This window comes from Schistocerca cancellata, unplaced genomic scaffold (genome assembly GCF_023864275.1).
Source record: "Schistocerca cancellata isolate TAMUIC-IGC-003103 unplaced genomic scaffold, iqSchCanc2.1 HiC_scaffold_586, whole genome shotgun sequence".
Classification (NCBI taxonomy): domain Eukaryota; kingdom Metazoa; phylum Arthropoda; class Insecta; order Orthoptera; family Acrididae; genus Schistocerca; species Schistocerca cancellata.
Genome location: NW_026046598.1, coordinates 51868 through 74108, shown reverse-complemented (window position 1 = coordinate 74108; position 22241 = coordinate 51868). Strand labels below are relative to the sequence as shown.

General features: G+C 49.1%; 39 non-coding genes across 39 annotated transcripts; all 39 read right to left on the bottom strand.

Annotated features, from left to right (window-relative positions):
• Nucleotides 1-685: 685 nt before the first annotated feature.
• Trnas-cga (transfer RNA serine (anticodon CGA)) lies at nucleotides 686-767 on the bottom strand. Its single transcript has one exon. It is a non-coding gene; the product is annotated as a tRNA-Ser (tRNA).
• A 138-nt stretch (nucleotides 768-905) lies between these two features.
• On the bottom strand, nucleotides 906-978 carry Trnak-uuu (transfer RNA lysine (anticodon UUU)). The gene has a single exon. It is a non-coding gene; the product is annotated as a tRNA-Lys (tRNA).
• Nucleotides 979-1517: 539 nt separating this feature from the next.
• On the bottom strand, nucleotides 1518-1590 carry Trnaf-gaa (transfer RNA phenylalanine (anticodon GAA)). The gene has a single exon. It is a non-coding gene; the product is annotated as a tRNA-Phe (tRNA).
• A 559-nt stretch (nucleotides 1591-2149) lies between these two features.
• On the bottom strand, nucleotides 2150-2231 carry Trnas-uga (transfer RNA serine (anticodon UGA)). The gene has a single exon. It is a non-coding gene; the product is annotated as a tRNA-Ser (tRNA).
• A 705-nt stretch (nucleotides 2232-2936) lies between these two features.
• Nucleotides 2937-3018, bottom strand: Trnas-cga (transfer RNA serine (anticodon CGA)). The gene has a single exon. It is a non-coding gene; the product is annotated as a tRNA-Ser (tRNA).
• Nucleotides 3019-3156: 138 nt separating this feature from the next.
• Nucleotides 3157-3229, bottom strand: Trnak-uuu (transfer RNA lysine (anticodon UUU)). The gene has a single exon. It is a non-coding gene; the product is annotated as a tRNA-Lys (tRNA).
• Nucleotides 3230-3768: 539 nt separating this feature from the next.
• Nucleotides 3769-3841, bottom strand: Trnaf-gaa (transfer RNA phenylalanine (anticodon GAA)). The gene has a single exon. It is a non-coding gene; the product is annotated as a tRNA-Phe (tRNA).
• A 559-nt stretch (nucleotides 3842-4400) lies between these two features.
• Trnas-uga (transfer RNA serine (anticodon UGA)) lies at nucleotides 4401-4482 on the bottom strand. The gene has a single exon. It is a non-coding gene; the product is annotated as a tRNA-Ser (tRNA).
• Nucleotides 4483-5185: 703 nt separating this feature from the next.
• Nucleotides 5186-5267, bottom strand: Trnas-cga (transfer RNA serine (anticodon CGA)). The gene has a single exon. It is a non-coding gene; the product is annotated as a tRNA-Ser (tRNA).
• Nucleotides 5268-5405: 138 nt separating this feature from the next.
• On the bottom strand, nucleotides 5406-5478 carry Trnak-uuu (transfer RNA lysine (anticodon UUU)). Its single transcript has one exon. It is a non-coding gene; the product is annotated as a tRNA-Lys (tRNA).
• Nucleotides 5479-6017: 539 nt separating this feature from the next.
• Nucleotides 6018-6090, bottom strand: Trnaf-gaa (transfer RNA phenylalanine (anticodon GAA)). The gene has a single exon. It is a non-coding gene; the product is annotated as a tRNA-Phe (tRNA).
• A 559-nt stretch (nucleotides 6091-6649) lies between these two features.
• Trnas-uga (transfer RNA serine (anticodon UGA)) lies at nucleotides 6650-6731 on the bottom strand. Its single transcript has one exon. It is a non-coding gene; the product is annotated as a tRNA-Ser (tRNA).
• Nucleotides 6732-7433: 702 nt separating this feature from the next.
• Trnas-cga (transfer RNA serine (anticodon CGA)) lies at nucleotides 7434-7515 on the bottom strand. The gene has a single exon. It is a non-coding gene; the product is annotated as a tRNA-Ser (tRNA).
• Nucleotides 7516-7653: 138 nt separating this feature from the next.
• On the bottom strand, nucleotides 7654-7726 carry Trnak-uuu (transfer RNA lysine (anticodon UUU)). The gene has a single exon. It is a non-coding gene; the product is annotated as a tRNA-Lys (tRNA).
• A 539-nt stretch (nucleotides 7727-8265) lies between these two features.
• Trnaf-gaa (transfer RNA phenylalanine (anticodon GAA)) lies at nucleotides 8266-8338 on the bottom strand. Its single transcript has one exon. It is a non-coding gene; the product is annotated as a tRNA-Phe (tRNA).
• Nucleotides 8339-8897: 559 nt separating this feature from the next.
• On the bottom strand, nucleotides 8898-8979 carry Trnas-uga (transfer RNA serine (anticodon UGA)). Its single transcript has one exon. It is a non-coding gene; the product is annotated as a tRNA-Ser (tRNA).
• Nucleotides 8980-9682: 703 nt separating this feature from the next.
• On the bottom strand, nucleotides 9683-9764 carry Trnas-cga (transfer RNA serine (anticodon CGA)). Its single transcript has one exon. It is a non-coding gene; the product is annotated as a tRNA-Ser (tRNA).
• Nucleotides 9765-9902: 138 nt separating this feature from the next.
• On the bottom strand, nucleotides 9903-9975 carry Trnak-uuu (transfer RNA lysine (anticodon UUU)). Its single transcript has one exon. It is a non-coding gene; the product is annotated as a tRNA-Lys (tRNA).
• A 539-nt stretch (nucleotides 9976-10514) lies between these two features.
• Nucleotides 10515-10587, bottom strand: Trnaf-gaa (transfer RNA phenylalanine (anticodon GAA)). Its single transcript has one exon. It is a non-coding gene; the product is annotated as a tRNA-Phe (tRNA).
• Nucleotides 10588-11146: 559 nt separating this feature from the next.
• Nucleotides 11147-11228, bottom strand: Trnas-uga (transfer RNA serine (anticodon UGA)). The gene has a single exon. It is a non-coding gene; the product is annotated as a tRNA-Ser (tRNA).
• A 702-nt stretch (nucleotides 11229-11930) lies between these two features.
• Nucleotides 11931-12012, bottom strand: Trnas-cga (transfer RNA serine (anticodon CGA)). Its single transcript has one exon. It is a non-coding gene; the product is annotated as a tRNA-Ser (tRNA).
• Nucleotides 12013-12150: 138 nt separating this feature from the next.
• Nucleotides 12151-12223, bottom strand: Trnak-uuu (transfer RNA lysine (anticodon UUU)). Its single transcript has one exon. It is a non-coding gene; the product is annotated as a tRNA-Lys (tRNA).
• A 539-nt stretch (nucleotides 12224-12762) lies between these two features.
• Nucleotides 12763-12835, bottom strand: Trnaf-gaa (transfer RNA phenylalanine (anticodon GAA)). The gene has a single exon. It is a non-coding gene; the product is annotated as a tRNA-Phe (tRNA).
• Nucleotides 12836-13394: 559 nt separating this feature from the next.
• Trnas-uga (transfer RNA serine (anticodon UGA)) lies at nucleotides 13395-13476 on the bottom strand. The gene has a single exon. It is a non-coding gene; the product is annotated as a tRNA-Ser (tRNA).
• A 702-nt stretch (nucleotides 13477-14178) lies between these two features.
• Trnas-cga (transfer RNA serine (anticodon CGA)) lies at nucleotides 14179-14260 on the bottom strand. Its single transcript has one exon. It is a non-coding gene; the product is annotated as a tRNA-Ser (tRNA).
• Nucleotides 14261-14398: 138 nt separating this feature from the next.
• On the bottom strand, nucleotides 14399-14471 carry Trnak-uuu (transfer RNA lysine (anticodon UUU)). The gene has a single exon. It is a non-coding gene; the product is annotated as a tRNA-Lys (tRNA).
• Nucleotides 14472-15010: 539 nt separating this feature from the next.
• On the bottom strand, nucleotides 15011-15083 carry Trnaf-gaa (transfer RNA phenylalanine (anticodon GAA)). The gene has a single exon. It is a non-coding gene; the product is annotated as a tRNA-Phe (tRNA).
• Nucleotides 15084-15642: 559 nt separating this feature from the next.
• On the bottom strand, nucleotides 15643-15724 carry Trnas-uga (transfer RNA serine (anticodon UGA)). Its single transcript has one exon. It is a non-coding gene; the product is annotated as a tRNA-Ser (tRNA).
• A 702-nt stretch (nucleotides 15725-16426) lies between these two features.
• Nucleotides 16427-16508, bottom strand: Trnas-cga (transfer RNA serine (anticodon CGA)). Its single transcript has one exon. It is a non-coding gene; the product is annotated as a tRNA-Ser (tRNA).
• A 138-nt stretch (nucleotides 16509-16646) lies between these two features.
• On the bottom strand, nucleotides 16647-16719 carry Trnak-uuu (transfer RNA lysine (anticodon UUU)). The gene has a single exon. It is a non-coding gene; the product is annotated as a tRNA-Lys (tRNA).
• Nucleotides 16720-17258: 539 nt separating this feature from the next.
• Trnaf-gaa (transfer RNA phenylalanine (anticodon GAA)) lies at nucleotides 17259-17331 on the bottom strand. The gene has a single exon. It is a non-coding gene; the product is annotated as a tRNA-Phe (tRNA).
• Nucleotides 17332-17890: 559 nt separating this feature from the next.
• Nucleotides 17891-17972, bottom strand: Trnas-uga (transfer RNA serine (anticodon UGA)). Its single transcript has one exon. It is a non-coding gene; the product is annotated as a tRNA-Ser (tRNA).
• A 703-nt stretch (nucleotides 17973-18675) lies between these two features.
• Nucleotides 18676-18757, bottom strand: Trnas-cga (transfer RNA serine (anticodon CGA)). Its single transcript has one exon. It is a non-coding gene; the product is annotated as a tRNA-Ser (tRNA).
• Nucleotides 18758-18895: 138 nt separating this feature from the next.
• On the bottom strand, nucleotides 18896-18968 carry Trnak-uuu (transfer RNA lysine (anticodon UUU)). Its single transcript has one exon. It is a non-coding gene; the product is annotated as a tRNA-Lys (tRNA).
• A 539-nt stretch (nucleotides 18969-19507) lies between these two features.
• Nucleotides 19508-19580, bottom strand: Trnaf-gaa (transfer RNA phenylalanine (anticodon GAA)). Its single transcript has one exon. It is a non-coding gene; the product is annotated as a tRNA-Phe (tRNA).
• Nucleotides 19581-20139: 559 nt separating this feature from the next.
• Trnas-uga (transfer RNA serine (anticodon UGA)) lies at nucleotides 20140-20221 on the bottom strand. The gene has a single exon. It is a non-coding gene; the product is annotated as a tRNA-Ser (tRNA).
• Nucleotides 20222-20923: 702 nt separating this feature from the next.
• Trnas-cga (transfer RNA serine (anticodon CGA)) lies at nucleotides 20924-21005 on the bottom strand. The gene has a single exon. It is a non-coding gene; the product is annotated as a tRNA-Ser (tRNA).
• Nucleotides 21006-21143: 138 nt separating this feature from the next.
• On the bottom strand, nucleotides 21144-21216 carry Trnak-uuu (transfer RNA lysine (anticodon UUU)). Its single transcript has one exon. It is a non-coding gene; the product is annotated as a tRNA-Lys (tRNA).
• A 539-nt stretch (nucleotides 21217-21755) lies between these two features.
• On the bottom strand, nucleotides 21756-21828 carry Trnaf-gaa (transfer RNA phenylalanine (anticodon GAA)). The gene has a single exon. It is a non-coding gene; the product is annotated as a tRNA-Phe (tRNA).
• Between the last annotated feature and the right edge of the window lie 413 nt (nucleotides 21829-22241).

Here is a 22241-nt window from a genome sequence, read left to right as displayed (position 1 = left end):
CGACAAGTGAAGCCGCCATCTTTAGAAGCAATCTGATGGCAGAAAACGGCGTGGCCTCACTCTTTGCTGTAGGGTTTCCATTTAGCCGTTACGAAAGTGTACTAATTTTCGCCCAGACAGGGACTTGAGCCCAGGACCCTTTGTTGAAAACCTAACGCTCTACCGACTCAGCTATGCGGGCCCACGCACGAGCATTATCGTACAGCTGCGTGGTGTGCGAGTGTTTCGCATGTCGTAATTACTGACTTATGGCTCCAATGGCGACTTCACCGACTTCCACTGACGCACCGCTGACGCTAGTTTTCTGTCGTCTTAAAACGATGGACATACCTCCAAGCAGCTGCGAGATCTTAAGAAAAGAAAAAAAAAAAAACGCTGCACCACTGCTTTTGCCGCACTCGAATGATTGAAATTGCGATTCTTAAAAAGAAAATGAAATGTCCGCTCTGTCCAACACTTTCGAGCACATCTGTGTACTCACCATCTCAGCGACGGCTTTCTGCAGTCCCAGCGTCAGTGCGAGGTGAACCGAAAGGCACAGTAAGTAGCTGTCGTCGCGAAAACTCAGTATTCTTAAAACGTAAATTTTCGTCTTGTTGAGAATGGCATCACTGGTTGCACCCGCATTCGCCCACGCATGTCACATGTGTGCGAAAACGTTTGCTCCTCTTTACGCAAAATCGCACGCAGCCGGTAGGATTCGAACCTACGCTCCCAGAGGGAATCTGATTTCGAGTCAGACGCCTTAACCACTCGGCCACGACTGCCGTTAGCGCGGTGTTCTCTCGACACATGCAACTGCTACCGTTTAAAACACTGTGGTGTCAGAAAACGGCGTAGCTGCATTATTTTCCGTAGCGTTTCCACCGCTACCAGACGAATCGCTACCAAAGTATTAAAATTTCCGCCCGGACAGGGACTTGAACCCTGGACCCTTAGGTTAAAAGCCTAATGCTCTACCGACTGAGCTATCCGGGCTCACACAAGGCTGCAAAACCTCCCACGATGCACAACTATACATTGACTCATGTCCTTTACTGTTGTGCAATCGCTGCATGGGGCCGTTACTAATAAAACGTCGCCTAAATGCTGTCTACAAACTTATCGCGCTAAGCCCGTAACACACTATCGAAGACTGCTGACACACGATGCAACAACAAATTGTACCAGTTGTTACGTCTCATACGTTGGAGCAGAGAATTTACGTGTTTTGTCGACACTCACTGGGCAATTGGAAAATTCACAAGCATTTCGAATGCAATGTTTCCCACGCTTTCGCTCATTTCACGGTTCCGTTGAAGACGTTCTTCACCACCTGACACAGAAAAAGGAATGCAGTCGGTAGGATATTTTTAATTCTTTTGCTTCTAAGGGTGTTAGTTGTCTAGTAAGTTCCTCTTATGGCATGCAATTGACAACCAGAACAGCTACAGGAGAGAGTCATTTTTGTTGTCAGCGGTAGTTGCATTATCACACACGCAGAGTAATTCCATTGGCGTCGCATCAAAACGAGTACCTGCCGAAACCCGGGATCGAACCAGGGACCTTTAGATCTTCAGTCTAACGCTCTCCCAACTGAGCTATTTCGGCTGACGTCGAAGGTTGCCATTTGCATGTCTTCGTTCACTTCTGCCTCGTTGCCAATTTCACAGTCCACCTTCGTCTGATAAGACACAGGGACGCTGAAGGGCGAGCAGCCGATGCAGTGAAGTTCCACACACATTTCTTCAGCTTCCGTCATCGTAACAAGCAAACATGTCGACTCGATAACCCGTGCTATATCGATGCCAGGGGCAACTCGTGTGCAGAGAACGAGACACAAGAAGGAGTGAGCCTCTCCACCATATGAGAGGCAGTATCTAGCAGATACACACGGTAAAACATTCGACTTGCGTTAGCTCATAAATTGCTACACGTCATCGTCTGCAAGCTAAAATGGACACATCTGCACTGCCCAGTGAGGCGACACTTGTACTAACACCTGGTGGACGGCTGTGAGACTAGGAGATGAGCTGCGGCTTCTGGGGGCGACTGTAACGCTGCGCCCTCGATCAAATAACACTGCACATTGCTGGTGACCCACGTGTTTAGTAGTGACGCAACTGCTAGGATGCAGCTCAACGTCCGCCTTTTGAGAGCGAGAAAATTTCGCAGTCGGCAGGACTCGAACCTACGCTCCCAGAGGGAATCTGATTTCAAGTCAGACGCCTTAACCACTCGGCCACGACTGCCGGTGGCGGAAGCGACTCCCGACAAGTGAAGCCGCCATCTTTAGAAGCAATCTGATGGCAGAAAACGGCGTGGCCTCACTCTTTGCTGTAGGGTTTCCATTAGCCGTTACGAAAGTGTACTAATTTTCGCCCAGACAGGGACTTGAGCCCAGGACCCTTTGGTTGAAACCTAACGCTCTACCGACTCAGCTATGCGGGCCCACGCACGAGCATTATCGTACAGCTGCGTGGTGTGCGAGTGTTTCGCATGTCGTAATTACTGACTTATGGCTCCAATGGCGACTTCACCGACTTCCCACTGACGCACCGCTGACGCTAGTTTTCTGTCGTCTTAAAACGATGGACATACCTCCAAGCAGCTGCGAGATCTTAAGAAAAGAAAAAAAAAAAACGCTGCACCACTGCTTTTTGCCGCACTCGAATGATTGAAATTGCGATTCTTAAAAAGAAAATGAAATGTCCGCTCTGTCCAACACTTTCGAGCACATCTGTGTACTCACCATCTCAGCGACGGCTTTCTGCAGTCCCAGCGTCAGTGCGAGGTGAACCGAAAGGCACAGTAAGTAGCTGTCGTCGCGAAAACTCAGTATTCTTAAAACGTAAATTTTCGTCTTGTTGAGAATGGCATCACTGGTTGCACCCGCATTCGCCCCACGCATGTCACATGTGTGCGAAAACGTTTGCTCCTCTTTACGCAAAATCGCACGCAGCCGGTAGGATTCGAACCTACGCTCCCAGAGGGAATCTGATTTCGAGTCAGACGCCTTAACCACTCGGCCACGACTGCCGTTAGCGCGGTGTTCTCTCGACACATGCAACTGCTACCGTTTAAAACACTGTGGTGTCAGAAAACGGCGTAGCTGCATTATTTTCCGTAGCGTTTCCACCGCTACCAGACGAATCGCTACCAAAGTATTAAAATTTCCGCCCGGACAGGGACTTGAACCCTGGACCCTTAGGTTAAAAGCCTAATGCTCTACCGACTGAGCTATCCGGGCTCACACAAGGCTGCAAAACCTCCCACGATGCACAACTATACATTGACTCATGTCCTTTACTGTTGTGCAATCGCTGCATGGGGCCGTTACTAATAAAACGTCGCCTAAATGCTGTCTACAAACTTATCGCGCTAAGCCCGTAACACACTATCGAAGACTGCTGACACACGATGCAACAACAAATTGTACCAGTTGTTACGTCTCATACGTTGGAGCAGAGAATTTACGTGTTTTGTCGACACTCACTGGGCAATTGGAAAATTCACAAGCATTTCGAATGCAATGTTTCCCACGCTTTCGCTCATTTCACGGTTCCGTTGAAGACGTTCTTCACCACCTGACACAGAAAAAGGAATGCAGTCGGTAGGATATTTTTAATTCTTTTGCTTCTAAGGGTGTTAGTTGTCTAGTAAGTTCCTCTTATGGCATGCAATTGACAACCAGAACAGCTACAGGAGAGAGTCATTTTTGTTGTCAGCGGTAGTTGCATTATCACACACGCAGAGTAATTCCATTGGCGTCGCATCAAAACGAGTACCTGCCGAAACCCGGGATCGAACCAGGGACCTTTAGATCTTCAGTCTAACGCTCTCCCAACTGAGCTATTTCGGCTGACGTCGAAGGTTGCCATTTGCATGTCTTCGTTCACTTCTGCCTCGTTGCCAATTTCACAGTCACCTTCGTCTGATAAGACACAGGGACGCTGAAGGGCGAGCAGCCGATGCAGTGAAGTTCCACACACATTTCTTCAGCTTCCGTCATCGTAACAAGCAAACATGTCGACTCGATAACCCGTGCTATATCGATGCCAGGGGCAACTCGTGTGCAGAGAACGAGACACAAGAAGGAGTGAGCCTCTCCACCATATGAGAGGCAGTATCTAGCAGATACACACGGTAAAACATTCGACTTGCGTTAGCTCATAAATTGCTACACGTCATCGTCTGCAAGCTAAAATGGACACATCTGCACTGCCCAGTGAGGCGACACTTGTACTAACACCTGGTGGACGGCTGTGAGACTAGGAGATGAGCTGCGGCTTCTGGGGGCGACTGTAACGCTGCGCCCTCGATCAAATAACACTGCACATTGCTGGTGACCCACGTGTTTAGTAGTGACGCAACTGCTAGGATGCAGCTCAACGTCCGCCTTTTGAGAGCGAGAAAATTTTCGCAGTCGGCAGGACTCGAACCTACGCTCCCAGAGGGAATCTGATTTCAAGTCAGACGCCTTAACCACTCGGCCACGACTGCCGGTGGCGGAAGCGACTCCCGACAAGTGAAGCCGCCATCTTTAGAAGCAATCTGATGGCAGAAAACGGCGTGGCCTCACTCTTTGCTGTAGGGTTTCCATTAGCCGTTACGAAAGTGTACTAATTTTCGCCCAGACAGGGACTTGAGCCCAGGACCCTTTGGTTGAAAACCTAACGCTCTACCGACTCAGCTATGCGGGCCCACGCACGAGCATTATCGTACAGCTGCGTGGTGTGCGAGTGTTTCGCATGTCGTAATTACTGACTTATGGCTCCAATGGCGACTTCACCGACTTCCCACTGACGCACCGCTGACGCTAGTTTTCTGTCGTCTTAAAACGATGGACATACCTCCAAGCAGCTGCGAGATCTTAAGAAAAGAAAAAAAAAAACGCTGCACCACTGCTTTTGCCGCACTCGAATGATTGAAATTGCGATTCTTAAAAAGAAAATGAAATGTCCGCTCTGTCCAACACTTTCGAGCACATCTGTGTACTCACCATCTCAGCGACGGCTTTCTGCAGTCCCAGCGTCAGTGCGAGGTGAACCGAAAGGCACAGTAAGTAGCTGTCGTCGCGAAAACTCAGTATTCTTAAAACGTAAATTTTCGTCTTGTTGAGAATGGCATCACTGGTTGCACCCGCATTCGCCCACGCATGTCACATGTGTGCGAAAACGTTTGCTCCTCTTTACGCAAAATCGCACGCAGCCGGTAGGATTCGAACCTACGCTCCCAGAGGGAATCTGATTTCGAGTCAGACGCCTTAACCACTCGGCCACGACTGCCGTTAGCGCGGTGTTCTCTCGACACATGCAACTGCTACCGTTTAAAACACTGTGGTGTCAGAAAACGGCGTAGCTGCATTATTTTCCGTAGCGTTTCCACCGCTACCAGACGAATCGCTACCAAAGTATTAAAATTTCCGCCCGGACAGGGACTTGAACCCTGGACCCTTAGGTTAAAAGCCTAATGCTCTACCGACTGAGCTATCCGGGCTCACACAAGGCTGCAAAACCTCCCACGATGCACAACTATACATTGACTCATGTCCTTTACTGTTGTGCAATCGCTGCATGGGGCCGTTACTAATAAAACGTCGCCTAAATGCTGTCTACAAACTTATCGCGCTAAGCCCGTAACACACTATCGAAGACTGCTGACACACGATGCAACAACAAATTGTACCAGTTGTTACGTCTCATACGTTGGAGCAGAGAATTTACGTGTTTTGTCGACACTCACTGGGCAATTGGAAAATTCACAAGCATTTCGAATGCAATGTTTCCCACGCTTTCGCTCATTTCACGGTTCCGTTGAAGACGTTCTTCACCACCTGACACAGAAAAAGGAATGCAGTCGGTAGGATATTTTTAATTCTTTTGCTTCTAAGGGTGTTAGTTGTCTAGTAAGTTCCTCTTATGGCATGCAATTGACAACCAGAACAGCTACAGGAGAGAGTCATTTTTGTTGTCAGCGGTAGTTGCATTATCACACACGCAGAGTAATTCCATTGGCGTCGCATCAAAACGAGTACCTGCCGAAACCCGGGATCGAACCAGGGACCTTTAGATCTTCAGTCTAACGCTCTCCCAACTGAGCTATTTCGGCTGACGTCGAAGGTTGCCATTTGCATGTCTTCGTTCACTTCTGCCTCGTTGCCAATTTCACAGTCACCTTCGTCTGATAAGACACAGGGACGCTGAAGGGCGAGCAGCCGATGCAGTGAAGTTCCACACACATTTCTTCAGCTTCCGTCATCGTAACAAGCAAACATGTCGACTCGATAACCCGTGCTATATCGATGCCAGGGGCAACTCGTGTGCAGAGAACGAGACACAAGAAGGAGTGAGCCTCTCCACCATATGAGAGGCAGTATCTAGCAGATACACACGGTAAAACATTCGACTTGCGTTAGCTCATAAATTGCTACACGTCATCGTCTGCAAGCTAAAATGGACACATCTGCACTGCCCAGTGAGGCGACACTTGTACTAACACCTGGTGGACGGCTGTGAGACTAGGAGATGAGCTGCGGCTTCTGGGGGCGACTGTAACGCTGCGCCCTCGATCAAATAACACTGCACATTGCTGGTGACCCACGTGTTTAGTAGTGACGCAACTGCTAGGATGCAGCTCAACGTCCGCCTTTTGAGAGCGAGAAAATTTTCGCAGTCGGCAGGACTCGAACCTACGCTCCCAGAGGGAATCTGATTTCAAGTCAGACGCCTTAACCACTCGGCCACGACTGCCGGTGGCGGAAGCGACTCCCGACAAGTGAAGCCGCCATCTTTAGAAGCAATCTGATGGCAGAAAACGGCGTGGCCTCACTCTTTGCTGTAGGGTTTCCATTAGCCGTTACGAAAGTGTACTAATTTTCGCCCAGACAGGGACTTGAGCCCAGGACCCTTTGGTTGAAAACCTAACGCTCTACCGACTCAGCTATGCGGGCCCACGCACGAGCATTATCGTACAGCTGCGTGGTGTGCGAGTGTTTCGCATGTCGTAATTACTGACTTATGGCTCCAATGGCGACTTCACCGACTTCCCACTGACGCACCGCTGACGCTAGTTTTCTGTCGTCTTAAAACGATGGACATACCTCCAAGCAGCTGCGAGATCTTAAGAAAAGAAAAAAAAAACGCTGCACCACTGCTTTTGCCGCACTCGAATGATTGAAATTGCGATTCTTAAAAAGAAAATGAAATGTCCGCTCTGTCCAACACTTTCGAGCACATCTGTGTACTCACCATCTCAGCGACGGCTTTCTGCAGTCCCAGCGTCAGTGCGAGGTGAACCGAAAGGCACAGTAAGTAGCTGTCGTCGCGAAAACTCAGTATTCTTAAAACGTAAATTTTCGTCTTGTTGAGAATGGCATCACTGGTTGCACCCGCATTCGCCCACGCATGTCACATGTGTGCGAAAACGTTTGCTCCTCTTTACGCAAAATCGCACGCAGCCGGTAGGATTCGAACCTACGCTCCCAGAGGGAATCTGATTTCGAGTCAGACGCCTTAACCACTCGGCCACGACTGCCGTTAGCGCGGTGTTCTCTCGACACATGCAACTGCTACCGTTTAAAACACTGTGGTGTCAGAAAACGGCGTAGCTGCATTATTTTCCGTAGCGTTTCCACCGCTACCAGACGAATCGCTACCAAAGTATTAAAATTTCCGCCCGGACAGGGACTTGAACCCTGGACCCTTAGGTTAAAAGCCTAATGCTCTACCGACTGAGCTATCCGGGCTCACACAAGGCTGCAAAACCTCCCACGATGCACAACTATACATTGACTCATGTCCTTTACTGTTGTGCAATCGCTGCATGGGGCCGTTACTAATAAAACGTCGCCTAAATGCTGTCTACAAACTTATCGCGCTAAGCCCGTAACACACTATCGAAGACTGCTGACACACGATGCAACAACAAATTGTACCAGTTGTTACGTCTCATACGTTGGAGCAGAGAATTTACGTGTTTTGTCGACACTCACTGGGCAATTGGAAAATTCACAAGCATTTCGAATGCAATGTTTCCCACGCTTTCGCTCATTTCACGGTTCCGTTGAAGACGTTCTTCACCACCTGACACAGAAAAAGGAATGCAGTCGGTAGGATATTTTTAATTCTTTTGCTTCTAAGGGTGTTAGTTGTCTAGTAAGTTCCTCTTATGGCATGCAATTGACAACCAGAACAGCTACAGGAGAGAGTCATTTTTGTTGTCAGCGGTAGTTGCATTATCACACACGCAGAGTAATTCCATTGGCGTCGCATCAAAACGAGTACCTGCCGAAACCCGGGATCGAACCAGGGACCTTTAGATCTTCAGTCTAACGCTCTCCCAACTGAGCTATTTCGGCTGACGTCGAAGGTTGCCATTTGCATGTCTTCGTTCACTTCTGCCTCGTTGCCAATTTCACAGTCACCTTCGTCTGATAAGACACAGGGACGCTGAAGGGCGAGCAGCCGATGCAGTGAAGTTCCACACACATTTCTTCAGCTTCCGTCATCGTAACAAGCAAACATGTCGACTCGATAACCCGTGCTATATCGATGCCAGGGGCAACTCGTGTGCAGAGAACGAGACACAAGAAGGAGTGAGCCTCTCCACCATATGAGAGGCAGTATCTAGCAGATACACACGGTAAAACATTCGACTTGCGTTAGCTCATAAATTGCTACACGTCATCGTCTGCAAGCTAAAATGGACACATCTGCACTGCCCAGTGAGGCGACACTTGTACTAACACCTGGTGGACGGCTGTGAGACTAGGAGATGAGCTGCGGCTTCTGGGGGCGACTGTAACGCTGCGCCCTCGATCAAATAACACTGCACATTGCTGGTGACCCACGTGTTTAGTAGTGACGCAACTGCTAGGATGCAGCTCAACGTCCGCCTTTTGAGAGCGAGAAAATTTTCGCAGTCGGCAGGACTCGAACCTACGCTCCCAGAGGGAATCTGATTTCAAGTCAGACGCCTTAACCACTCGGCCACGACTGCCGGTGGCGGAAGCGACTCCCGACAAGTGAAGCCGCCATCTTTAGAAGCAATCTGATGGCAGAAAACGGCGTGGCCTCACTCTTTGCTGTAGGGTTTCCATTAGCCGTTACGAAAGTGTACTAATTTTCGCCCAGACAGGGACTTGAGCCCAGGACCCTTTGGTTGAAAACCTAACGCTCTACCGACTCAGCTATGCGGGCCCACGCACGAGCATTATCGTACAGCTGCGTGGTGTGCGAGTGTTTCGCATGTCGTAATTACTGACTTATGGCTCCAATGGCGACTTCACCGACTTCCCACTGACGCACCGCTGACGCTAGTTTTCTGTCGTCTTAAAACGATGGACATACCTCCAAGCAGCTGCGAGATCTTAAGAAAAGAAAAAAAAAAACGCTGCACCACTGCTTTTGCCGCACTCGAATGATTGAAATTGCGATTCTTAAAAAGAAAATGAAATGTCCGCTCTGTCCAACACTTTCGAGCACATCTGTGTACTCACCATCTCAGCGACGGCTTTCTGCAGTCCCAGCGTCAGTGCGAGGTGAACCGAAAGGCACAGTAAGTAGCTGTCGTCGCGAAAACTCAGTATTCTTAAAACGTAAATTTTCGTCTTGTTGAGAATGGCATCACTGGTTGCACCCGCATTCGCCCACGCATGTCACATGTGTGCGAAAACGTTTGCTCCTCTTTACGCAAAATCGCACGCAGCCGGTAGGATTCGAACCTACGCTCCCAGAGGGAATCTGATTTCGAGTCAGACGCCTTAACCACTCGGCCACGACTGCCGTTAGCGCGGTGTTCTCTCGACACATGCAACTGCTACCGTTTAAAACACTGTGGTGTCAGAAAACGGCGTAGCTGCATTATTTTCCGTAGCGTTTCCACCGCTACCAGACGAATCGCTACCAAAGTATTAAAATTTCCGCCCGGACAGGGACTTGAACCCTGGACCCTTAGGTTAAAAGCCTAATGCTCTACCGACTGAGCTATCCGGGCTCACACAAGGCTGCAAAACCTCCCACGATGCACAACTATACATTGACTCATGTCCTTTACTGTTGTGCAATCGCTGCATGGGGCCGTTACTAATAAAACGTCGCCTAAATGCTGTCTACAAACTTATCGCGCTAAGCCCGTAACACACTATCGAAGACTGCTGACACACGATGCAACAACAAATTGTACCAGTTGTTACGTCTCATACGTTGGAGCAGAGAATTTACGTGTTTTGTCGACACTCACTGGGCAATTGGAAAATTCACAAGCATTTCGAATGCAATGTTTCCCACGCTTTCGCTCATTTCACGGTTCCGTTGAAGACGTTCTTCACCACCTGACACAGAAAAAGGAATGCAGTCGGTAGGATATTTTTAATTCTTTTGCTTCTAAGGGTGTTAGTTGTCTAGTAAGTTCCTCTTATGGCATGCAATTGACAACCAGAACAGCTACAGGAGAGAGTCATTTTTGTTGTCAGCGGTAGTTGCATTATCACACACGCAGAGTAATTCCATTGGCGTCGCATCAAAACGAGTACCTGCCGAAACCCGGGATCGAACCAGGGACCTTTAGATCTTCAGTCTAACGCTCTCCCAACTGAGCTATTTCGGCTGACGTCGAAGGTTGCCATTTGCATGTCTTCGTTCACTTCTGCCTCGTTGCCAATTTCACAGTCACCTTCGTCTGATAAGACACAGGGACGCTGAAGGGCGAGCAGCCGATGCAGTGAAGTTCCACACACATTTCTTCAGCTTCCGTCATCGTAACAAGCAAACATGTCGACTCGATAACCCGTGCTATATCGATGCCAGGGGCAACTCGTGTGCAGAGAACGAGACACAAGAAGGAGTGAGCCTCTCCACCATATGAGAGGCAGTATCTAGCAGATACACACGGTAAAACATTCGACTTGCGTTAGCTCATAAATTGCTACACGTCATCGTCTGCAAGCTAAAATGGACACATCTGCACTGCCCAGTGAGGCGACACTTGTACTAACACCTGGTGGACGGCTGTGAGACTAGGAGATGAGCTGCGGCTTCTGGGGGCGACTGTAACGCTGCGCCCTCGATCAAATAACACTGCACATTGCTGGTGACCCACGTGTTTAGTAGTGACGCAACTGCTAGGATGCAGCTCAACGTCCGCCTTTTGAGAGCGAGAAAATTTTCGCAGTCGGCAGGACTCGAACCTACGCTCCCAGAGGGAATCTGATTTCAAGTCAGACGCCTTAACCACTCGGCCACGACTGCCGGTGGCGGAAGCGACTCCCGACAAGTGAAGCCGCCATCTTTAGAAGCAATCTGATGGCAGAAAACGGCGTGGCCTCACTCTTTGCTGTAGGGTTTCCATTAGCCGTTACGAAAGTGTACTAATTTTCGCCCAGACAGGGACTTGAGCCCAGGACCCTTTGGTTGAAAACCTAACGCTCTACCGACTCAGCTATGCGGGCCCACGCACGAGCATTATCGTACAGCTGCGTGGTGTGCGAGTGTTTCGCATGTCGTAATTACTGACTTATGGCTCCAATGGCGACTTCACCGACTTCCCACTGACGCACCGCTGACGCTAGTTTTCTGTCGTCTTAAAACGATGGACATACCTCCAAGCAGCTGCGAGATCTTAAGAAAAGAAAAAAAAAACGCTGCACCACTGCTTTTGCCGCACTCGAATGATTGAAATTGCGATTCTTAAAAAGAAAATGAAATGTCCGCTCTGTCCAACACTTTCGAGCACATCTGTGTACTCACCATCTCAGCGACGGCTTTCTGCAGTCCCAGCGTCAGTGCGAGGTGAACCGAAAGGCACAGTAAGTAGCTGTCGTCGCGAAAACTCAGTATTCTTAAAACGTAAATTTTCGTCTTGTTGAGAATGGCATCACTGGTTGCACCCGCATTCGCCCACGCATGTCACATGTGTGCGAAAACGTTTGCTCCTCTTTACGCAAAATCGCACGCAGCCGGTAGGATTCGAACCTACGCTCCCAGAGGGAATCTGATTTCGAGTCAGACGCCTTAACCACTCGGCCACGACTGCCGTTAGCGCGGTGTTCTCTCGACACATGCAACTGCTACCGTTTAAAACACTGTGGTGTCAGAAAACGGCGTAGCTGCATTATTTTCCGTAGCGTTTCCACCGCTACCAGACGAATCGCTACCAAAGTATTAAAATTTCCGCCCGGACAGGGACTTGAACCCTGGACCCTTAGGTTAAAAGCCTAATGCTCTACCGACTGAGCTATCCGGGCTCACACAAGGCTGCAAAACCTCCCACGATGCACAACTATACATTGACTCATGTCCTTTACTGTTGTGCAATCGCTGCATGGGGCCGTTACTAATAAAACGTCGCCTAAATGCTGTCTACAAACTTATCGCGCTAAGCCCGTAACACACTATCGAAGACTGCTGACACACGATGCAACAACAAATTGTACCAGTTGTTACGTCTCATACGTTGGAGCAGAGAATTTACGTGTTTTGTCGACACTCACTGGGCAATTGGAAAATTCACAAGCATTTCGAATGCAATGTTTCCCACGCTTTCGCTCATTTCACGGTTCCGTTGAAGACGTTCTTCACCACCTGACACAGAAAAAGGAATGCAGTCGGTAGGATATTTTTAATTCTTTTGCTTCTAAGGGTGTTAGTTGTCTAGTAAGTTCCTCTTATGGCATGCAATTGACAACCAGAACAGCTACAGGAGAGAGTCATTTTTGTTGTCAGCGGTAGTTGCATTATCACACACGCAGAGTAATTCCATTGGCGTCGCATCAAAACGAGTACCTGCCGAAACCCGGGATCGAACCAGGGACCTTTAGATCTTCAGTCTAACGCTCTCCCAACTGAGCTATTTCGGCTGACGTCGAAGGTTGCCATTTGCATGTCTTCGTTCACTTCTGCCTCGTTGCCAATTTCACAGTCACCTTCGTCTGATAAGACACAGGGACGCTGAAGGGCGAGCAGCCGATGCAGTGAAGTTCCACACACATTTCTTCAGCTTCCGTCATCGTAACAAGCAAACATGTCGACTCGATAACCCGTGCTATATCGATGCCAGGGGCAACTCGTGTGCAGAGAACGAGACACAAGAAGGAGTGAGCCTCTCCACCATATGAGAGGCAGTATCTAGCAGATACACACGGTAAAACATTCGACTTGCGTTAGCTCATAAATTGCTACACGTCATCGTCTGCAAGCTAAAATGGACACATCTGCACTGCCCAGTGAGGCGACACTTGTACTAACACCTGGTGGACGGCTGTGAGACTAGGAGATGAGCTGCGGCTTCTGGGGGCGACTGTAACGCTGCGCCCTCGATCAAATAACACTGCACATTGCTGGTGACCCACGTGTTTAGTAGTGACGCAACTGCTAGGATGCAGCTCAACGTCCGCCTTTTGAGAGCGAGAAAATTTTCGCAGTCGGCAGGACTCGAACCTACGCTCCCAGAGGGAATCTGATTTCAAGTCAGACGCCTTAACCACTCGGCCACGACTGCCGGTGGCGGAAGCGACTCCCGACAAGTGAAGCCGCCATCTTTAGAAGCAATCTGATGGCAGAAAACGGCGTGGCCTCACTCTTTGCTGTAGGGTTTCCATTAGTCGTTACGAAAGTGTACTAATTTTCGCCCAGACAGGGACTTGAGCCCAGGACCCTTTGGTTGAAAACCTAACGCTCTACCGACTCAGCTATGCGGGCCCACGCACGAGCATTATCGTACAGCTGCGTGGTGTGCGAGTGTTTCGCATGTCGTAATTACTGACTTATGGCTCCAATGGCGACTTCACCGACTTCCCACTGACGCACCGCTGACGCTAGTTTTCTGTCGTCTTAAAACGATGGACATACCTCCAAGCAGCTGCGAGATCTTAAGAAAAGAAAAAAAAAACGCTGCACCACTGCTTTTGCCGCACTCGAATGATTGAAATTGCGATTCTTAAAAAGAAAATGAAATGTCCGCTCTGTCCAACACTTTCGAGCACATCTGTGTACTCACCATCTCAGCGACGGCTTTCTGCAGTCCCAGCGTCAGTGCGAGGTGAACCGAAAGGCACAGTAAGTAGCTGTCGTCGCGAAAACTCAGTATTCTTAAAACGTAAATTTTCGTCTTGTTGAGAATGGCATCACTGGTTGCACCCGCATTCGCCCACGCATGTCACATGTGTGCGAAAACGTTTGCTCCTCTTTACGCAAAATCGCACGCAGCCGGTAGGATTCGAACCTACGCTCCCAGAGGGAATCTGATTTCGAGTCAGACGCCTTAACCACTCGGCCACGACTGCCGTTAGCGCGGTGTTCTCTCGACACATGCAACTGCTACCGTTTAAAACACTGTGGTGTCAGAAAACGGCGTAGCTGCATTATTTTCCGTAGCGTTTCCACCGCTACCAGACGAATCGCTACCAAAGTATTAAAATTTCCGCCCGGACAGGGACTTGAACCCTGGACCCTTAGGTTAAAAGCCTAATGCTCTACCGACTGAGCTATCCGGGCTCACACAAGGCTGCAAAACCTCCCACGATGCACAACTATACATTGACTCATGTCCTTTACTGTTGTGCAATCGCTGCATGGGGCCGTTACTAATAAAACGTCGCCTAAATGCTGTCTACAAACTTATCGCGCTAAGCCCGTAACACACTATCGAAGACTGCTGACACACGATGCAACAACAAATTGTACCAGTTGTTACGTCTCATACGTTGGAGCAGAGAATTTACGTGTTTTGTCGACACTCACTGGGCAATTGGAAAATTCACAAGCATTTCGAATGCAATGTTTCCCACGCTTTCGCTCATTTCACGGTTCCGTTGAAGACGTTCTTCACCACCTGACACAGAAAAAGGAATGCAGTCGGTAGGATATTTTTAATTCTTTTGCTTCTAAGGGTGTTAGTTGTCTAGTAAGTTCCTCTTATGGCATGCAATTGACAACCAGAACAGCTACAGGAGAGAGTCATTTTTGTTGTCAGCGGTAGTTGCATTATCACACACGCAGAGTAATTCCATTGGCGTCGCATCAAAACGAGTACCTGCCGAAACCCGGGATCGAACCAGGGACCTTTAGATCTTCAGTCTAACGCTCTCCCAACTGAGCTATTTCGGCTGACGTCGAAGGTTGCCATTTGCATGTCTTCGTTCACTTCTGCCTCGTTGCCAATTTCACAGTCACCTTCGTCTGATAAGACACAGGGACGCTGAAGGGCGAGCAGCCGATGCAGTGAAGTTCCACACACATTTCTTCAGCTTCCGTCATCGTAACAAGCAAACATGTCGACTCGATAACCCGTGCTATATCGATGCCAGGGGCAACTCGTGTGCAGAGAACGAGACACAAGAAGGAGTGAGCCTCTCCACCATATGAGAGGCAGTATCTAGCAGATACACACGGTAAAACATTCGACTTGCGTTAGCTCATAAATTGCTACACGTCATCGTCTGCAAGCTAAAATGGACACATCTGCACTGCCCAGTGAGGCGACACTTGTACTAACACCTGGTGGACGGCTGTGAGACTAGGAGATGAGCTGCGGCTTCTGGGGGCGACTGTAACGCTGCGCCCTCGATCAAATAACACTGCACATTGCTGGTGACCCACGTGTTTAGTAGTGACGCAACTGCTAGGATGCAGCTCAACGTCCGCCTTTTGAGAGCGAGAAAATTTTCGCAGTCGGCAGGACTCGAACCTACGCTCCCAGAGGGAATCTGATTTCAAGTCAGACGCCTTAACCACTCGGCCACGACTGCCGGTGGCGGAAGCGACTCCCGACAAGTGAAGCCGCCATCTTTAGAAGCAATCTGATGGCAGAAAACGGCGTGGCCTCACTCTTTGCTGTAGGGTTTCCATTAGCCGTTACGAAAGTGTACTAATTTTCGCCCAGACAGGGACTTGAGCCCAGGACCCTTTGGTTGAAAACCTAACGCTCTACCGACTCAGCTATGCGGGCCCACGCACGAGCATTATCGTACAGCTGCGTGGTGTGCGAGTGTTTCGCATGTCGTAATTACTGACTTATGGCTCCAATGGCGACTTCACCGACTTCCCACTGACGCACCGCTGACGCTAGTTTTCTGTCGTCTTAAAACGATGGACATACCTCCAAGCAGCTGCGAGATCTTAAGAAAAGAAAAAAAAAACGCTGCACCACTGCTTTTGCCGCACTCGAATGATTGAAATTGCGATTCTTAAAAAGAAAATGAAATGTCCGCTCTGTCCAACACTTTCGAGCACATCTGTGTACTCACCATCTCAGCGACGGCTTTCTGCAGTCCCAGCGTCAGTGCGAGGTGAACCGAAAGGCACAGTAAGTAGCTGTCGTCGCGAAAACTCAGTATTCTTAAAACGTAAATTTTCGTCTTGTTGAGAATGGCATCACTGGTTGCACCCGCATTCGCCCACGCATGTCACATGTGTGCGAAAACGTTTGCTCCTCTTTACGCAAAATCGCACGCAGCCGGTAGGATTCGAACCTACGCTCCCAGAGGGAATCTGATTTCGAGTCAGACGCCTTAACCACTCGGCCACGACTGCCGTTAGCGCGGTGTTCTCTCGACACATGCAACTGCTACCGTTTAAAACACTGTGGTGTCAGAAAACGGCGTAGCTGCATTATTTTCCGTAGCGTTTCCACCGCTACCAGACGAATCGCTACCAAAGTATTAAAATTTCCGCCCGGACAGGGACTTGAACCCTGGACCCTTAGGTTAAAAGCCTAATGCTCTACCGACTGAGCTATCCGGGCTCACACAAGGCTGCAAAACCTCCCACGATGCACAACTATACATTGACTCATGTCCTTTACTGTTGTGCAATCGCTGCATGGGGCCGTTACTAATAAAACGTCGCCTAAATGCTGTCTACAAACTTATCGCGCTAAGCCCGTAACACACTATCGAAGACTGCTGACACACGATGCAACAACAAATTGTACCAGTTGTTACGTCTCATACGTTGGAGCAGAGAATTTACGTGTTTTGTCGACACTCACTGGGCAATTGGAAAATTCACAAGCATTTCGAATGCAATGTTTCCCACGCTTTCGCTCATTTCACGGTTCCGTTGAAGACGTTCTTCACCACCTGACACAGAAAAAGGAATGCAGTCGGTAGGATATTTTTAATTCTTTTGCTTCTAAGGGTGTTAGTTGTCTAGTAAGTTCCTCTTATGGCATGCAATTGACAACCAGAACAGCTACAGGAGAGAGTCATTTTTGTTGTCAGCGGTAGTTGCATTATCACACACGCAGAGTAATTCCATTGGCGTCGCATCAAAACGAGTACCTGCCGAAACCCGGGATCGAACCAGGGACCTTTAGATCTTCAGTCTAACGCTCTCCCAACTGAGCTATTTCGGCTGACGTCGAAGGTTGCCATTTGCATGTCTTCGTTCACTTCTGCCTCGTTGCCAATTTCACAGTCACCTTCGTCTGATAAGACACAGGGACGCTGAAGGGCGAGCAGCCGATGCAGTGAAGTTCCACACACATTTCTTCAGCTTCCGTCATCGTAACAAGCAAACATGTCGACTCGATAACCCGTGCTATATCGATGCCAGGGGCAACTCGTGTGCAGAGAACGAGACACAAGAAGGAGTGAGCCTCTCCACCATATGAGAGGCAGTATCTAGCAGATACACACGGTAAAACATTCGACTTGCGTTAGCTCATAAATTGCTACACGTCATCGTCTGCAAGCTAAAATGGACACATCTGCACTGCCCAGTGAGGCGACACTTGTACTAACACCTGGTGGACGGCTGTGAGACTAGGAGATGAGCTGCGGCTTCTGGGGGCGACTGTAACGCTGCGCCCTCGATCAAATAACACTGCACATTGCTGGTGACCCACGTGTTTAGTAGTGACGCAACTGCTAGGATGCAGCTCAACGTCCGCCTTTTGAGAGCGAGAAAATTTTCGCAGTCGGCAGGACTCGAACCTACGCTCCCAGAGGGAATCTGATTTCAAGTCAGACGCCTTAACCACTCGGCCACGACTGCCGGTGGCGGAAGCGACTCCCGACAAGTGAAGCCGCCATCTTTAGAAGCAATCTGATGGCAGAAAACGGCGTGGCCTCACTCTTTGCTGTAGGGTTTCCATTAGCCGTTACGAAAGTGTACTAATTTTCGCCCAGACAGGGACTTGAGCCCAGGACCCTTTGGTTGAAAACCTAACGCTCTACCGACTCAGCTATGCGGGCCCACGCACGAGCATTATCGTACAGCTGCGTGGTGTGCGAGTGTTTCGCATGTCGTAATTACTGACTTATGGCTCCAATGGCGACTTCACCGACTTCCCACTGACGCACCGCTGACGCTAGTTTTCTGTCGTCTTAAAACGATGGACATACCTCCAAGCAGCTGCGAGATCTTAAGAAAAGAAAAAAAAAAACGCTGCACCACTGCTTTTGCCGCACTCGAATGATTGAAATTGCGATTCTTAAAAAGAAAATGAAATGTCCGCTCTGTCCAACACTTTCGAGCACATCTGTGTACTCACCATCTCAGCGACGGCTTTCTGCAGTCCCAGCGTCAGTGCGAGGTGAACCGAAAGGCACAGTAAGTAGCTGTCGTCGCGAAAACTCAGTATTCTTAAAACGTAAATTTTCGTCTTGTTGAGAATGGCATCACTGGTTGCACCCGCATTCGCCCACGCATGTCACATGTGTGCGAAAACGTTTGCTCCTCTTTACGCAAAATCGCACGCAGCCGGTAGGATTCGAACCTACGCTCCCAGAGGGAATCTGATTTCGAGTCAGACGCCTTAACCACTCGGCCACGACTGCCGTTAGCGCGGTGTTCTCTCGACACATGCAACTGCTACCGTTTAAAACACTGTGGTGTCAGAAAACGGCGTAGCTGCATTATTTTCCGTAGCGTTTCCACCGCTACCAGACGAATCGCTACCAAAGTATTAAAATTTCCGCCCGGACAGGGACTTGAACCCTGGACCCTTAGGTTAAAAGCCTAATGCTCTACCGACTGAGCTATCCGGGCTCACACAAGGCTGCAAAACCTCCCACGATGCACAACTATACATTGACTCATGTCCTTTACTGTTGTGCAATCGCTGCATGGGGCCGTTACTAATAAAACGTCGCCTAAATGCTGTCTACAAACTTATCGCGCTAAGCCCGTAACACACTATCGAAGACTGCTGACACACGATGCAACAACAAATTGTACCAGTTGTTACGTCTCATACGTTGGAGCAGAGAATTTACGTGTTTTGTCGACACTCACTGGGCAATTGGAAAATTCACAAGCATTTCGAATGCAATGTTTCCCACGCTTTCGCTCATTTCACGGTTCCGTTGAAGACGTTCTTCACCACCTGACACAGAAAAAGGAATGCAGTCGGTAGGATATTTTTAATTCTTTTGCTTCTAAGGGTGTTAGTTGTCTAGTAAGTTCCTCTTATGGCATGCAATTGACAACCAGAACAGCTACAGGAGAGAGTCATTTTTGTTGTCAGCGGTAGTTGCATTATCACACACGCAGAGTAATTCCATTGGCGTCGCATCAAAACGAGTACCTGCCGAAACCCGGGATCGAACCAGGGACTTTTAGATCTTCAGTCTAACGCTCTCCCAACTGAGCTATTTCGGCTGACGTCGAAGGTTGCCATTTGCATGTCTTCGTTCACTTCTGCCTCGTTGCCAATTTCACAGTCACCTTCGTCTGATAAGACACAGGGACGCTGAAGGGCGAGCAGCCGATGCAGTGAAGTTCCACACACATTTCTTCAGCTTCCGTCATCGTAACAAGCAAACATGTCGACTCGATAACCCGTGCTATATCGATGCCAGGGGCAACTCGTGTGCAGAGAACGAGACACAAGAAGGAGTGAGCCTCTCCACCATATGAGAGGCAGTATCTAGCAGATACACACGGTAAAACATTCGACTTGCGTTAGCTCATAAATTTCTACACGTCATCGTCTGCAAGCTAAAATGGACACATCTGCACTGCCCAGTGAGGCGACACTTGTACTAACACCTGGTGGACGGCTGTGAGACTAGGAGATGAGCTGCGGCTTCTGGGGGCGACTGTAACGCTGCGCCCTCGATCAAATAACACTGCACATTGCTGGTGACCCACGTGTTTAGTAGTGACGCAACTGCTAGGATGCAGCTCAACGTCCGCCTTTTGAGAGCGAGAAAATTTTCGCAGTCGGCAGGACTCGAACCTACGCTCCCAGAGGGAATCTGGTTTCAAGTCAGACGCCTTAACCACTCGGCCACGACTGCCGGTGGCGGAAGCGACTCCCGACAAGTGAAGCCGCCATCTTTAGAAGCAATCTGATGGCAGAAAACGGCGTGGCCTCACTCTTTGCTGTAGGGTTTCCATTAGCCGTTACGAAAGTGTACTAATTTTCGCCCAGACAGGGACTTGAGCCCAGGACCCTTTGGTTGAAAACCTAACGCTCTACCGACTCAGCTATGCGGGCCCACGCACGAGCATTATCGTACAGCTGCGTGGTGTGCGAGTGTTTCGCATGTCGTAATTACTGACTTATGGCTCCAATGGCGACTTCACCGACTTCCCACTGACGCACCGCTGACGCTAGTTTTCTGTCGTCTTAAAACGATGGACATACCTCCAAGCAGCTGCGAGATCTTAAGAAAAGAAAAAAAAAACGCTGCACCACTGCTTTTGCCGCACTCGAATGATTGAAATTGCGATTCTTAAAAAGAAAATGAAATGTCCGCTCTGTCCAACACTTTCGAGCACATCTGTGTACTCACCATCTCAGCGACGGCTTTCTGCAGTCCCAGCGTCAGTGCGAGGTGAACCGAAAGGCACAGTAAGTAGCTGTCGTCGCGAAAACTCAGTATTCTTAAAACGTAAATTTTCGTCTTGTTGAGAATGGCATCACTGGTTGCACCCGCATTCGCCCACGCATGTCACATGTGTGCGAAAACGTTTGCTCCTCTTTACGCAAAATCGCACGCAGCCGGTAGGATTCGAACCTACGCTCCCAGAGGGAATCTGATTTCGAGTCAGACGCCTTAACCACTCGGCCACGACTGCCGTTAGCGCGGTGTTCTCTCGACACATGCAACTGCTACCGTTTAAAACACTGTGGTGTCAGAAAACGGCGTAGCTGCATTATTTTCCGTAGCGTTTCCACCGCTACCAGACGAATCGCTACCAAAGTATTAAAATTTCCGCCCGGACAGGGACTTGAACCCTGGACCCTTAGGTTAAAAGCCTAATGCTCTACCGACTGAGCTATCCGGGCTCACACAAGGCTGCAAAACCTCCCACGATGCACAACTATACATTGACTCATGTCCTTTACTGTTGTGCAATCGCTGCATGGGGCCGTTACTAATAAAACGTCGCCTAAATGCTGTCTACAAACTTATCGCGCTAAGCCCGTAACACACTATCGAAGACTGCTGACACACGATGCAACAACAAATTGTACCAGTTGTTACGTCTCATACGTTGGAGCAGAGAATTTACGTGTTTTGTCGACACTCACTGGGCAATTGGAAAATTCACAAGCATTTCGAATGCAATGTTTCCCACGCTTTCGCTCATTTCACGGTTCCGTTGAAGACGTTCTTCACCACCTGACACAGAAAAAGGAATGCAGTCGGTAGGATATTTTTAATTCTTTTGCTTCTAAGGGTGTTAGTTGTCTAGTAAGTTCCTCTTATGGCATGCAATTGACAACCAGAACAGCTACAGGAGAGAGTCATTTTTGTTGTCAGCGGTAGTTGCATTATCACACACGCAGAGTAATTCCATTGGCGTCGCATCAAAACGAGTACCTGCCGAAACCCGGGATCGAACCAGGGACTTTTAGATCTTCAGTCTAACGCTCTCCCAACTGAGCTATTTCGGCTGACGTCGAAGGTTGCCATTTGCATGTCTTCGTTCACTTCTGCCTCGTTGCCAATTTCACAGTCACCTTCGTCTGATAAGACACAGGGACGCTGAAGGGCGAGCAGCCGATGCAGTGAAGTTCCACACACATTTCTTCAGCTTCCGTCATCGTAACAAGCAAACATGTCGACTCGATAACCCGTGCTATATCGATGCCAGGGGCAACTCGTGTGCAGAGAACGAGACACAAGAAGGAGTGAGCCTCTCCACCATATGAGAGGCAGTATCTAGCAGATACACACGGTAAAACATTCGACTTGCGTTAGCTCATAAATTTCTACACGTCATCGTCTGCAAGCTAAAATGGACACATCTGCACTGCCCAGTGAGGCGACACTTGTACTAACACCTGGTGGACGGCTGTGAGACTAG